Source organism: Agelaius tricolor, unplaced genomic scaffold, assembly GCF_023055355.1.
Source record: "Agelaius tricolor isolate 1412-34295 unplaced genomic scaffold, bAgeTri1.0.p SCAF_3, whole genome shotgun sequence".
Classification (NCBI taxonomy): domain Eukaryota; kingdom Metazoa; phylum Chordata; class Aves; order Passeriformes; family Icteridae; genus Agelaius; species Agelaius tricolor.
In genome coordinates, this window is record NW_027269263.1 from 58,257,684 (window position 1) to 58,270,622 (window position 12,939).

Consider the following 12,939-nt stretch of genomic DNA (forward strand, 5'->3'; position numbering starts at 1 on the left):
CTATTGCAATGCTTCCCACATCCAGGCCCATTTGTATTCTATCACCTCTGGGTTATGAGCAATTCTGTCACTGGGGATTGTCATGGCTGTAAAGACTTAACTCCTAATACCTCCAGATTAAAGAATTTTTCCCAGGCACTTTTTTTTGGTTGTTGTTCATATTTTCATAAGGGCTAACAGTTAGAGGGTTTAGATGTTCCGTGATCACCCACTGTCAATCCTATTTGCTTGTTTTCTTTGCCAGGAAGGTGATAAAATGTATTTAACCTGAGCCCCCCTGCAAGATCAGATTTTCTCTCCTAAATGTTCTCTGTCTCATCTCTAGAGTGAAACTTGGCACCAATTTCAGCAGAGGCAGAACAGAGCCATAAACCCCACTCTCCTTTAGTACCATTCCTATGATCATACAGGTATTCAGGATACAGATGCAGATTATAAAATTGTCCCAAGAAAGCCACCAGCTTTCATTGCTCCCTTCAGCAGTTTGAACCACAGCAATATTGGCTAAATTCTTTATGGTATACATAGTTGATGCTGAGATGAAAAATAATCTCCTTTTTGTCGTAGGAAGATTGATGAGATTGAGAGTATTGTGTTCTGTAGGCATCTGGATATGCACCTCTCCATAACCCAGCTCCTCAGCACCAAATACTGATTTCACCTGGACTAAAGAAAGACCTGGTGGCAGAAATTGCTTCTCACTGTCCCAGAACATGGAGTTCTGGGGCAGAAGGGAAAAGTCATAGATGGTTAGTAAGCTTAAATCAAAGAAGGTTTACATAAATAAAGAAGTTTGTGAAGAGTCAGAAAAACACGTATGAGAGGAGAAATACAACAAAATTAGAAGGGTGACAGGAAATTTAATGTCAGGTTTGAAGCATCTTGCATGTTTCCAGGAGAGTTTTCTTTATTTAGTTGAAAAGTCAACCTAACCTTCAAAGGTTAGAGAAAGAACAGACCCAGCCAACTTTCAGTTTACAGTTTTCAGCTAACTCTACTGTTGATGTTTCATTTTCTACAAATAGTGGGCAGTCTAAACATAGGTATGCTCTGTACAAAAACACCAAAGGTCACCAAAAGAACATCCTCCTCTTCATCCCACAGCATAATGTAGTCAGAAAGCAGTTGCTACAGTGATCAGAGAGTTCTCTCTGAAACTTTTGTCTGGTGCTTTTATCAGACATGTGTGTCTGAGGTATGCTATATACATTATACATGAGGAAGCAATGACAGAGGAATGGGAATAGGAATAGCTGGGATGTTCTTACGGGGAAAAAAAAAAAAAGTAAATTATGCTGACCATACTCTTTTCTTGGCCCTGTGGGCTACAATCAGCTCTGTTACAGTGACATCATTTACAACAAACTTGATTTAAACTGGTTGCATTAGGGCAGCTGGGAATACTATATGGTCTTTAATGTTCTTAAGCTTATTTTGCAGTGAGAGCATGATGGTTTCTGTATAGGCATTTGCTACTGAAATGGGAAATAGGTGGGCTGTTTGATGAGTCTGTCAGCTGGAGCACTGGCAATTGCTACTTGGACTGCTTCAATGTAAATAGAATTTTCTTAGATTTCAATACTCTAGGGCTGAGTCTTTTTTCCTGTTAGTATATACTAATCTTTCTAATTCTTGTTATTATTTATTTTCATCACAACCAGGAGACAATCCTGACTTTTATGTTTATCATATGTTTATCCATTCAGGATTCAGGATGTATTTACACAGCTTTCAGAAAGTGATGGTGAGAAATTTTCCTAGTGCCACCATTTTATTTGTGTTTCCCCTCTCCCTTTACAGAGGTCCAGTATGTCAGTGTTGCACCACGAGAAAATGTGCATTTCCAAGCAAAGTCCATGGACAGTTTTTATTTTGTAATGAGAATGAAAGTCAAAAGTCATGCTAAATTTCTTAAATCAAATTTTCACTTTTAAATCCCACTTTAAATAATGTTGTAGTTAATAATCACATAATCAATAGACAGTGTCCCTAACTCGATGTGTGTGTTTCCTTAGGGTTAAATTTACTCAGGTAATTCCTTCTGGAAAGTTTTCTGCCTGCAGTGATCTTCAATCCAGTTTTTCTTAATGTGTAAAGTTCTGAAATCTAATTTGTTCCAGTTCAGTATTGGACTTCCATTTTATTCTGATTGTGTACATACACACCTGAAAATCAGCCAGGTTTGGTTTACCTTTCAAAACTGCAGCTGCATTCCAGTGCTTTGTAACTATGGCCAGTGTGAATAAGGCACCTGGAATCTTTCTGTCACTCAAAGATTTTTAACTCTATTTATTTGAACATCTCTCATTGACATTTCTGCTTGTCTGATGGTTTGCAAGATGTTTGTTTTTCTTTTTCACGATCCCACTGTGCAATTGTGTCACTTTCCATGAAGCAAGTGTTTACTACTGTCAAATTATCTACCTGTACAGAAGGAGCAATGGGATCTGCACTCAGTGTTAAAGTTCCTTTTTTGCTCCTTTCTGGCAGTAGCGGAAGCATTTAGGTCTATGAAAATTAATCTCAAAAGACTGCAATAAGTCTGGCAAGTAACATTTGGAGCTTTTATAAGTACTGCACACAACATGCTTTCTAAGCACCAGCAAAAATAGTAGGCACTATTAAGCAGTCACAAAAAACACTGGCCACATTTTCTGGAGAGGATCCATACTACTGACAACTTCTCACAGCTACCCTTCTGCCTCCTACTTGCCCTACTTTTGTGCTGAGGAGCCACCCTATCTGAGGGAACATTTAAAGAAGTGATTTTCACTGGAGAGAAATTCCCATTTGCCCCATGAATCCCCTGGCACAGATCCCTCTGGAGAAACACGGTCCCCCTTCCTCTCTCCCCTGCAGTCACCCCACACATGGGCAGACAGAGGCTGCTCCCAGCTCTGGGCTGCAGCTGCTGCTCAGGAAGGCTGGAGCAGAGCTGCAGAATCAGGCTGAATGGCCATTCCATGCGGGGCTCGTTCCACCCAGCACACTTGTAGTACAATTAAAGGAGTGCCTCCCCTGCTCCTCCTCTCCCCTTGCTCTTGTAGTATCTGAACGTGAACTCCCTTGGATAAACAAATGCTTGTACCCATACATATCCTTCTGGCCTTTAAGGACCTTATTCCAGTGCCTTTTGTTAGGATTTGCAGTTTTACCTGCCAGTTGCACTCACCACCAGCTGGCATTTCTTTTTCACCTGTATCATGGGCGGCACATCATTTAAGACACATGTTTTTCAACCCACTTACCTAATTCCAGCAGAACTGGCAGAAGCTGCTCTATTAGCAGTATTTATACAACACATTTGCAATACACACTTTGCAAAATTATTTCTTTTTCGTAAGCAGTAGTATTGGCACGAGGTTCTGATTTCAGGTAAGACAACCACTGCCCACTACAGCCCCTCAGCCAGTCAAACAGCCAAAGAAAGCAAAGCAAAACAAGCCAGTCAGACATTACCAGAGAGAATGGTGATTATAACAAACAACAATACAAGGGGAAAATGCATGGCTATTCAGAAACTGTCTTTTGGGGACTGAAGAAGAGATCTGGAGCCATTTTTCACTAGGTTCCCGAGAAAATGTCAGCACACAGATGCTACTGTACTGTCAGATTGCATCTTAATTTGGCCAAAGGGGACCCAAGCAGTCACCCCTCACAGACATTTTTAAAGGCCCATTACAAATCTGATTTATTGGTTGCTAAGAGTCTTCCTGCTATAGTCTGCAGATTTTGCATGACATGGAGCTGAAATCCAGTTACAGATAAATGTCTGCTTCTCTGTATGATCTAAATCCATCTAAATTCAGTATTTCTTGGGCATCGGTCAAGCCTCCCCCGGTTTGCCCACCCCCTCTCCTCCTAATACCTCAAGGCAGTTTACTTCAGAATGAAGCAGAGCATTAACCTGTATAAAATTGCTAATTTGTATGTAACTCTCTTGCTGCCATTAAAAAAAAAAATAATAAAAGGAAATGCCTTTTGTTCTTAAGAGGCAGGGAAAAAAATCAGGAACAAAAGAAATGCCTCTGCCCAGCAAAAGAAACGAGAAATTGCTGGGATATGTTTTAGATGTTTAGGCATGCTGGTGATAACAACAACAACCATTCAAATATAAATGCTAATTTGCTCTTGTTCTTTGATATTTAAAAAAATCGGATGGCTTTTTCCTCAAAAAAAGAGAAGAAATTCCTTGCCTTCTGTGAAAAGCCAAAGATCATACCAGAGAAATGCATTTGTATTGCTGAAGAAACACCATTCAAACTTGCTCTACTTGAACTGCCCATTGTTACAATTCAGACAATGTACAACAACAAGCACGGCTCAACTTCTAACCATGCCCGCATCACAAGGAATTAAAAGTCAACAGCTCTTCCTATTTCCATAAACTCACCTCCAAAGCCTTCATCTGCAGCTTCTCTGGCAAAAATCTACTAGCATTGGAACAATTTTTTACAGAGGCATGCAGCTCGTCCTAAAGCCTCGTATTTCGTGAAGGAACTATTCTAAACAAAGACAACGTCAAAAGCTACACAAGGATCGCTCACAGCAAGTCCAACTCAGCCCAAGTTTGGGTTCAACATCTGTCTGAACACAGCAGTGCCTCCCATTTTCGTTCTGTTTTGTGGGATTAAACCCCATCTAATCTTTTTAAGTGACCCTGACTCAGGTTCCAGCTACACTGCTTTACAAATCCAGAGAGAGAGAAAGAAAAAAACGGCAAGAAAGAGAAGGCAGCGCCTTATCCCACCTTTCCATGGCTCTCAGCCCGTCTGTCTTCGCATGATCTGCAAACCACCTGTACTGGATCCAGCCCATTCTGGGGACGGAAATTATCTTCCCGGTAGATATAGTCTCAGCTGTGCTTTGATTTTTCGGCACGAATGTCTAGAATCTTCTGCTTAAGCCAGGCACAGCAGCGCAAAAACTGCAGCTGAGCTCTTTTGTTTTGCCTCTCTCCAGGGCTGAGGCAGCGGCGCTCCCGGCGCTCCCGCTCCCTCCGCCCCCGGCAGCGCCGGAGCGCTCGGCTCCGCCGCCGGCCCCCGCAGCCCCTGCCCGAGCGCCGCCGCCGCCGAGATCGCTCCGTCCGTCAAGGGGCAGCTTCGGGGGGCGGTCAGGTGATCTTCCGGTTAAAAACCGGGAGGATGCTCGGGGATCGAGCGCACGGATCCGTGGTGGGATTCAAACTGGCCATTTACATTACAAAGCAGGGAGGGAAATAGGGCTCCGAGGAGATCATCAGGCATCCTTCTGCTTTTTCCACACAAGGAGGCACAGCGCAAAGATATGCAATTAAACTTTTCAGTGGCAATATTCATATATAGTTTGGATACCATGACGCTCCTAAATATTTAAAATTAGGGGCTTATTCCTAAATAAACAATTTTTTTTAGATGCTATGCTCGTTCTGTATCCCTTCACAGATTCTTCCCACTTGTACATTTTTTTTTACAATACAATATTTAAATATTTATGCTGAAGCCATATTTAATTTCTCATCAGCAAATGGACCGTACTCAACTAAAAACAATTCTCTATTCATATTATTATATTGCAATTCAAGTTATCTTTGATGTAAGGGCCATTACAGTTAAAACTGACTCTGAATTGTAGGCTATCCAATGGCCCTGCTCCCTGGGATTACCCTGATTAAAGCTACCATACGGTGCAGGGCTTTGGAATTCAGGCTCTAAAAGACTGAAAGAATTCGGATTCTGTGAGATTCCTAGTTATTGCCAAGTAATAAGAAATACCCAAATATTGTTGCAACAGTCAGAATTACCAGCAAACAATATGTTAGAAGAAGATCTTATAGGAAACACACTGTGAATCTTGATAAAACACTGCATTTAGAACCCCAGTTTCCATTAAAAAAAATTCTATCATGTTTAATGAGACCACAATTTCACTCAAAATATTCCTTATGCATTCATTATAAAATGGTAACAAACAGGAAACACCTGCAAAAGTAGGCTCAAAGGGGAAAGTAGGCATCCGCATTTAATCAGTCTTTCTGAGAAACTAAATGTGTAGATGTAATGTACCACCTATTCCAGAAGAAATCTAAAGCCATTTTCCTATGACAATGTTGTTAAAGACTCAGGTTAAAACCAGAAAGTCTATTCATCCATCCACTGCCCAACAGAGACACTTCCAATACTTCCCAATGTTTCCAACGATATAAAAAATAATCATTTACTCATCTTGTATTAACTGTGGGTCTGTCCACAGACACCTCAGTTCCTCTGGCACTACACACTAAATGAGATTTCCACCTTTTACTTTCTGTACTATGACTCTTATGATGTAAGGCAATTCTTTTGATAAGTACACAAAGGAGAAACTTGGATTTCTTTTAGGACACTGAGGGAAAAGAGTTATATGAGAGATCATGGATTAACTTCACCATATGACTAGGCTATTATTATATCTACTAGATTGATAATAACAGCTCTATCTTTCAGAGACTTATAGTTTTTAACCCTGACACATCCTTTTCAGTAATGCTCTAGTAAGAGTGCTTCACATCATTCCTACCATAGCCAAAATTTTTGCCACAGTCCATGAGCTTTTGACAGAAGCCAAGAATCACTCCAAGGGGCTGGTAAAATTCCCATAACTATTACATATACATATACATAAAATTCCCATAACTATTACATATACATATATATATATGAGGCATTATTTCAAACCAGTCTTTATGGGGGAAAAAAAAATCAGTGGACTTTTGCTTTTCTACATTTCATTTAATTATATATTGAAAAAAAAATGTCAGAAGTGGGACACCTGTCATGCCTAGGTAAGCACATCCTTGTAGAAAGATATCTAACAACTACTGCACACCTAACACTAGAACATGTTTAAGATGATCCCAACAATGAAGACCATAGGAACCAACACAAGACAGGAACAAAACTTCATCTCAGTTGTCTAAGTTTCTGGTTACAGGTGGAATTCTGCAGTTCTTTTGGGCCCTCTGTCTAGCCACAGGTAGTTACTCTATTAATAGTTTTTTCCTTTCACTCTCCTGAAGCCATAATATTGCAAGCAGAGTGGTGACATTCACTGGATGCAATGGATAAAATATGAGAGAGCAAGCTGAGTAAGCCACCTGGAGAGGCTAGAAAGGCCAGACAAGCTACACATCTTCAGAACTCAGAATATATATTTGTATTTTCTAACTTGGATACTGTCAGCCTTTTTATTATTATTATAAAGTCAACATAAAACTTGGTTCTAGCACAAAAATAGGCCTAAACTATCATTGGTGAAAAGGCAAAGAGACACAAATTACTCTGCCTGATACTTAAGAATAGTTACAATACTGTGCAAATCATGGGACTGCTCAACAAAGTTTCTGATGTAGCCAATTACTGGAATGCAGTTGTGTCATTCTGCACAGGCTCCCACTGAATGTGATGAGTTTCTTGATAAGCAAGAGGATCACATCTTATGCACACTTATTACAGTCATCAAAATGTTCACTTTAGCAAAGCTGAGTACAGTAGAGCTTTTCAACAATGAAATGCTGTGGTCACCCATCTATTGCAAAGTATGGTTTACAACTCTCAAAGGGAAGTAATTTCCTGTCTAAGAAATAGAGCAATGATTTTAGGTTTCCAAAGAAAAGCCTTTTGTAATGCCTGGGCTGCCATACGCATTGACAGGAACATTCAGACTTTTTATGTTGATGCTGTAAGTACAGGTCTAATCCACTGCAAGGAACTGGAGGCTAATCTTCCATCTGAAGGCTGTAGGTACACATGCAAGAAGGCATGTAAATAATGTGTACAGACATGTATACATAATTAATAAAACCATGTAATAAATATGGATGAAAACCTGTCTCAACCATGCAGATAACAATTATGTTTTGGAAATTATGTGCAGTAATATTTATGAAAATAAAAATCAGTACAAACTGATACTTCACTCAGAAAATAAATACAGTTTTTTTTAATCATTAAGTTTATCTCCTGTAATCTTTAGAGAGGAATTTGAGAGTTTCCCAGAAGAATCACTAATTTTAAATCATACTCTTTTAAAAATTAGAGCTTTAATTCAAACAACAACACAGACATAATCAAATTATTGAGGCATGACAAAAATAAATTAATGGTCTACTTTGTGAGAGAAATAGTCTCAATATTTGCAATGTTAATTTCAAAACAGTAAAAAAATGCATATATCTACATAAAATAACAATAAAAAATCCCTATTTTAGTTATAATAATATAAGCCTTAAGGCTGGATTTATTCCTAAACAAAGCCATAGAAATAGGTTGCATCTTTTTTTACAGTTAATTTATATGCAAGTCAAAAAGGTATATCCTTAAAAATGAAACTACATTCAATCAGTAAGAAAATGGGTATGTCATGTATTTATGAAGTATTTTTTAATCTGTGCAGCAAACAGGCACAAATGGCTTCTTTTTCCATTACTCTTCAGATGCAGAATTTGCAAGTCTATGTTTCAAAATCAGAGCTAAAGGAAGCAAACAGCTATAACTACATCAATATTATTGATGAATGAAAATAACCAAGTGCACACAAGTTACACACATCTTTATACAATGGGGCAAACCACAACAAATATGGCATTTACAGTAGTTTGAGTAACTTCCACCTTTAAAAATATTGTAAATTATATTCAGGAAATTTAACAATTTTCAGGTAGATTTGGTTTGGGTTTTAGCTTTACAAACAGTCCTTTGTCATCACAAGTTAAAGATTACAAAGAAGAAAGTGAAAGAAGGCTGAGATAGAGATGTGGTCTGAATCCAGTTATATTATAAATGAGCCATTTGGCATGTGGTCTGTGACTCGTGCTAGAGAAAGCTGCTATAGAAGGCCTTTCCATGGAATGGATTAGTTGTTATATTTGACTTTAAAACAGACAGAACTGAGAGATGATTCGTTACATTAACACAAATGTCCTTTGGAATTCATGACCTTTCCTTATCAAATTATTGAGGCATGGCAAAAATAAATTTGCTACAAGAAGAAATTATGGAAACTTTCCCCTCTTTAAAAACCAGGTGAATGACAAAAATAGAAGTAACAAAATTCCTTTGACATTGAGGAGGAAATTCGCCATCAAGTCTGCTGGAATGTCCATGCTTTTTTCCCTTGTATGGGAATTCCCTTGTATGGGAAAAAAACATATGCACATTGCACAAGATTGCATCCAGATTTTTTTGATTATTTACAGTGAGGGAGACTCCACAACCTCTGAGGGTAATCTGTTTGGTCACCTACACAGTGAAGAAGCCTTTCCTTGTGTTCAGGTGGAACTTCCTGTCCAATCAGGTTTCTGCCCATTGCTCTTTTCCAGTTGCTCAGCACCACCAAAAAGAGGCTGGTACATGCTGTTGACACCCTCCCTTCAGATACTTACAGACGTTTTTAAGGTCTCCTCTCAGTCATCTCTTCTCAAGACTGAACAGGCCCAGCTCTCTCAGCTGTTACTTTCCTTATAGGAGAAGTGTTCCAGTCTCCCAGTCATGTTCACAGAGCTGCACTGGGCACTCTCCAAGAGCACCAGGTCTCTCATCCCGAGGAGCCCAGACACAGCACACCAGATTCACCAGCAGCCTCATTAGGGCTCAGTAGAGAGGAAACTTATTCCCTTGTATAAACTTTGCACAGAGTCCAATTAAATTCTATAAAATTTAACTTGTGGATGATTTGGGGAATGGAATGTACAGCTTCCAGAGAAACTTTAACAAAATTACTTTGCCAACCAGTTCTGAGACTTGTGTTTCAAAGAAGACTGTCTTCATCTAGCTGATAAACACACTAGCCTTAATAACTTTGGCAGGAGTCAGTGGGTAGCAATGGGAGAAAAGTCCCATAAAAATGCCTGCTTATTTTTTTGAGGATATTAATTTAACTTTCTTGGGATAGTTCAACTGTTTCTCCTTGAGCTTGTAATATTGCCTGTTCAGGCTCATGATGAGAAGGAGAAGATAATTATAGTCCTCTTCAGACAGTGTGTTCATTAAGTGTGTTATTTTGGATAAGTAAGTTTTTTAATTGGCTTCCAGTGCCTGCCAGTAGGATGGTCTGTGGTAGCATTGCAGTGAGGATGTGTGCCCCTACTGCTTTCCCCTGTTGGAATTCAGTGGAGTTTAATTGAATTACAATAGGGGTAACCACAAGATGTCAATTACTGGTTTATTCAGTGTTCACTCTTCTTCCAATGGCACTTGATTGACTCGGCACACTTCTCTTATTAGAGGACCTCTTCCCCTCTTCCCAGAGAATAAGATGCCACAGTCTTTATTAAACAGCAGCAAATTCACACAACTCTGGTGGCACTGACTGCAAAAATTAAATCTCTACCTGGTCTGAGTTCATAGCATGTGACCTACTTTATTTGAAACTAGTGTTAGAATGTCTTCCTGCTCCTATGATTTTGCCCATGTGTTGATACTTTTCCCCTCTGGAACTGGGAAGATACCATTTTTTGAATTATGCAGAACTATCTTTTGTCTGACAGAAAAAGAAATTGTTTGTTCTTTTGAGAAAATGGAATAGTTTGGAAAGAATCTTTCTAGATTTCCAATGTTTAAGTTATGTGAAAGAATTAAATAAAAATAAATCCTTAACCTATCTTTTTGACTGCTCCCTAGTGCTCTGTCATCCAATTTGAGACCTGAAATCATGAAGACACCAAAAGTTTTTGCTAAAAGCACTTAGTATATTGCAAAGACAGGTACCTAAATCCATGAAAACTGGTCAAGTATTTTGCCAATTCTCCTTTTATGAAAGTGGTATCTTGATTAAATAGAATTTTAAACAAAACATTAAAAGACACAAAATAAAAAAAAAATTGCCAGGTTTTTTTTCCTTTGTTAAATAGGATAAGATAATAAGTTTTGTAAAACTTCTTCACAGAGAGAAATAATTTCCTGATCTGTAAATGTTAATTAAAGTGTAAATTTGAAAAATCACTGTGGTTGTATCAAAATTAATATGTTTTTACTGAAATGTTATTTCACCGTGATGTAAGAAGAGCTAAATTACATTTTAGCAAAAACTTTTTAATCCTGGTGAGCTACTACTAGTAGGAATGAAACAGAAAGAATAAGAAAATTCAAATTTGCAGAAGGAATGGATATATGGTTAGAAAATAAAAAGACTCTTGACTGAGCCTACTAGTATTGTTGCACTGTGCTTCCAAGTTATCACCTGCTAGAGATTATTTACTCAACTGCATGTTTACTCAGTCCTCTCTAGTCCCTGTATATGATACAACCCTCTTCTAAAACAGTTCTCAAAATTTCTATTGCAAATTTTGGAATAAGATAATGCTAATAACAAATTAAGAAAACCAATCTTTAAAGCATTAAGTCTACTAATTTATTATATTCCTATTAATTGTAACTATGTATAGTTGTAATAAATGCATATATACTGTATATATATACATATATATTTCACATCTCTCTTTCAATTTGTGGCTTTGTAGGTTTACTCTGCTATATGGAATTCAGAGTGCATATATAAATACTGTATATATTTATATATGTATATATAAATGTATATATAAATAAATGTATATATAATTGTAACTATATATTGTAACTATTCCTATAAATATGTAACTATGTAACTATTCCTATAATTGTAACTATGTTCTTTATTTATTTAATGTCATATTAAAATAAAGGAAGTCAAAAAAGAAAGCAAAATACATTTTAGTATTCTGCTTGTATATGCTATATTAAGATACCTTGTTTAAAATAAGGCATATTTGGGGTTGCTGTAATACCTTTGAAAAAAAAAAAGGAAGATCTATATTTTTTGTACAAATAGTCCAAATCCACAGCTTGATATTTACAGAAAGGGAACACATCCATTATTGTAACTCCTAATGGTAAGACTATAATCCTCTTCTGAAGCCAACAGTATTTTACTGTGAAGTGGCTGATTTTAAATTTCATATATGATTGTTCTGGGAAACTCAGCCTTTGGAAATTATGACACCTTTTTCCTTCCCCCCCCCCCTCCTGCTGTGTTGTAAGGGAAGAGGAGCTAAGCATTTTTCATACAATTGCTCTTCCACTCTGAAACTTCAAATCTGGGGACTCATTGGGGCTTTTGTAAGCTTGGAGTTTCAACTGAAATTCTAGGTTTTTTGTTTCCTATTAACAAAAGACAATCATTAAATTATTCAGAATACATATAAAAAGAATTGTAGCTATATGTAACTATGAGGTACGACAGCTACAATTTTAATTATTTTATTTGATCTTTCTTGTACTTTCAGTATTTTAACTAGGTGCAATAATATTTTCTCATTAATATGAATCTGCTTTTATTGTTATTAATAGTAACCACCTCTGTATTCATGCATGCTTTAAATGTTATGTTTGCATGTTACGTGCATTTTAAAATCTGAAGAACTGTATCACTTGAGTCGTATATGCACACATAAAACTGATAGTTTTGTATTTAAATCAATTATTGGACAAGTGTGCGAGAGACTTTTCTGGTACCATTTTGATTTTTTTTTTCTTTCTAGAAAATTTTGCCTAAATAAAGAAAGAAAGCTTCATATTCATAGTGTAGATAGTAATATTCCATCTAGTCATTAATAGTCAAACACTCACACAGTGGCACATCTGACACAGGCAGCTGAGTTGGGAATTGAAACCATAATAATTAACAATAGATTTCCTGATCTCACCATGAAAAGTAAATGAAACACTCTGTGGTGTGCTTGCCCACTAGAAGAGGGAATTAACTCAGTATGAAAAGCAGAATGGAAGCATATCTCTGATTAGATCTAATGCACAAGGAATGCAACAATGGGAAGCTTGTGTCAGCAGAACACATCAAAATCTTTTCTAAATATTGTGCATGAGTATGCAAAAACATGCACATTTCCCATAAGAACCATAGTGAATGCACAGGATGTACAAAACAATC

General features: G+C 37.5%; 1 protein-coding gene across 15 annotated transcripts in view; it reads right to left on the minus strand.

Annotated features, from left to right (window-relative positions):
- MAGI2 (membrane associated guanylate kinase, WW and PDZ domain containing 2) overlaps nucleotides 1-12,939 on the minus strand; it is a 702,131-nt gene that overhangs the window by 379,448 nt on the left and 309,744 nt on the right. Inside the window, exon 1 of one of the 15 annotated variants that reach the window (XM_071424005.1) lies at nucleotides 4,751-5,016. The exons of the other annotated variants lie outside the window; for them this stretch is intronic. The gene's annotated coding sequence lies outside the window, so the exon portion shown is untranslated. Of the gene's footprint in view, nucleotides 1-4,750; nucleotides 5,017-12,939 lie in introns of those variants that run through there. 15 annotated transcript variants of the gene reach the window in all.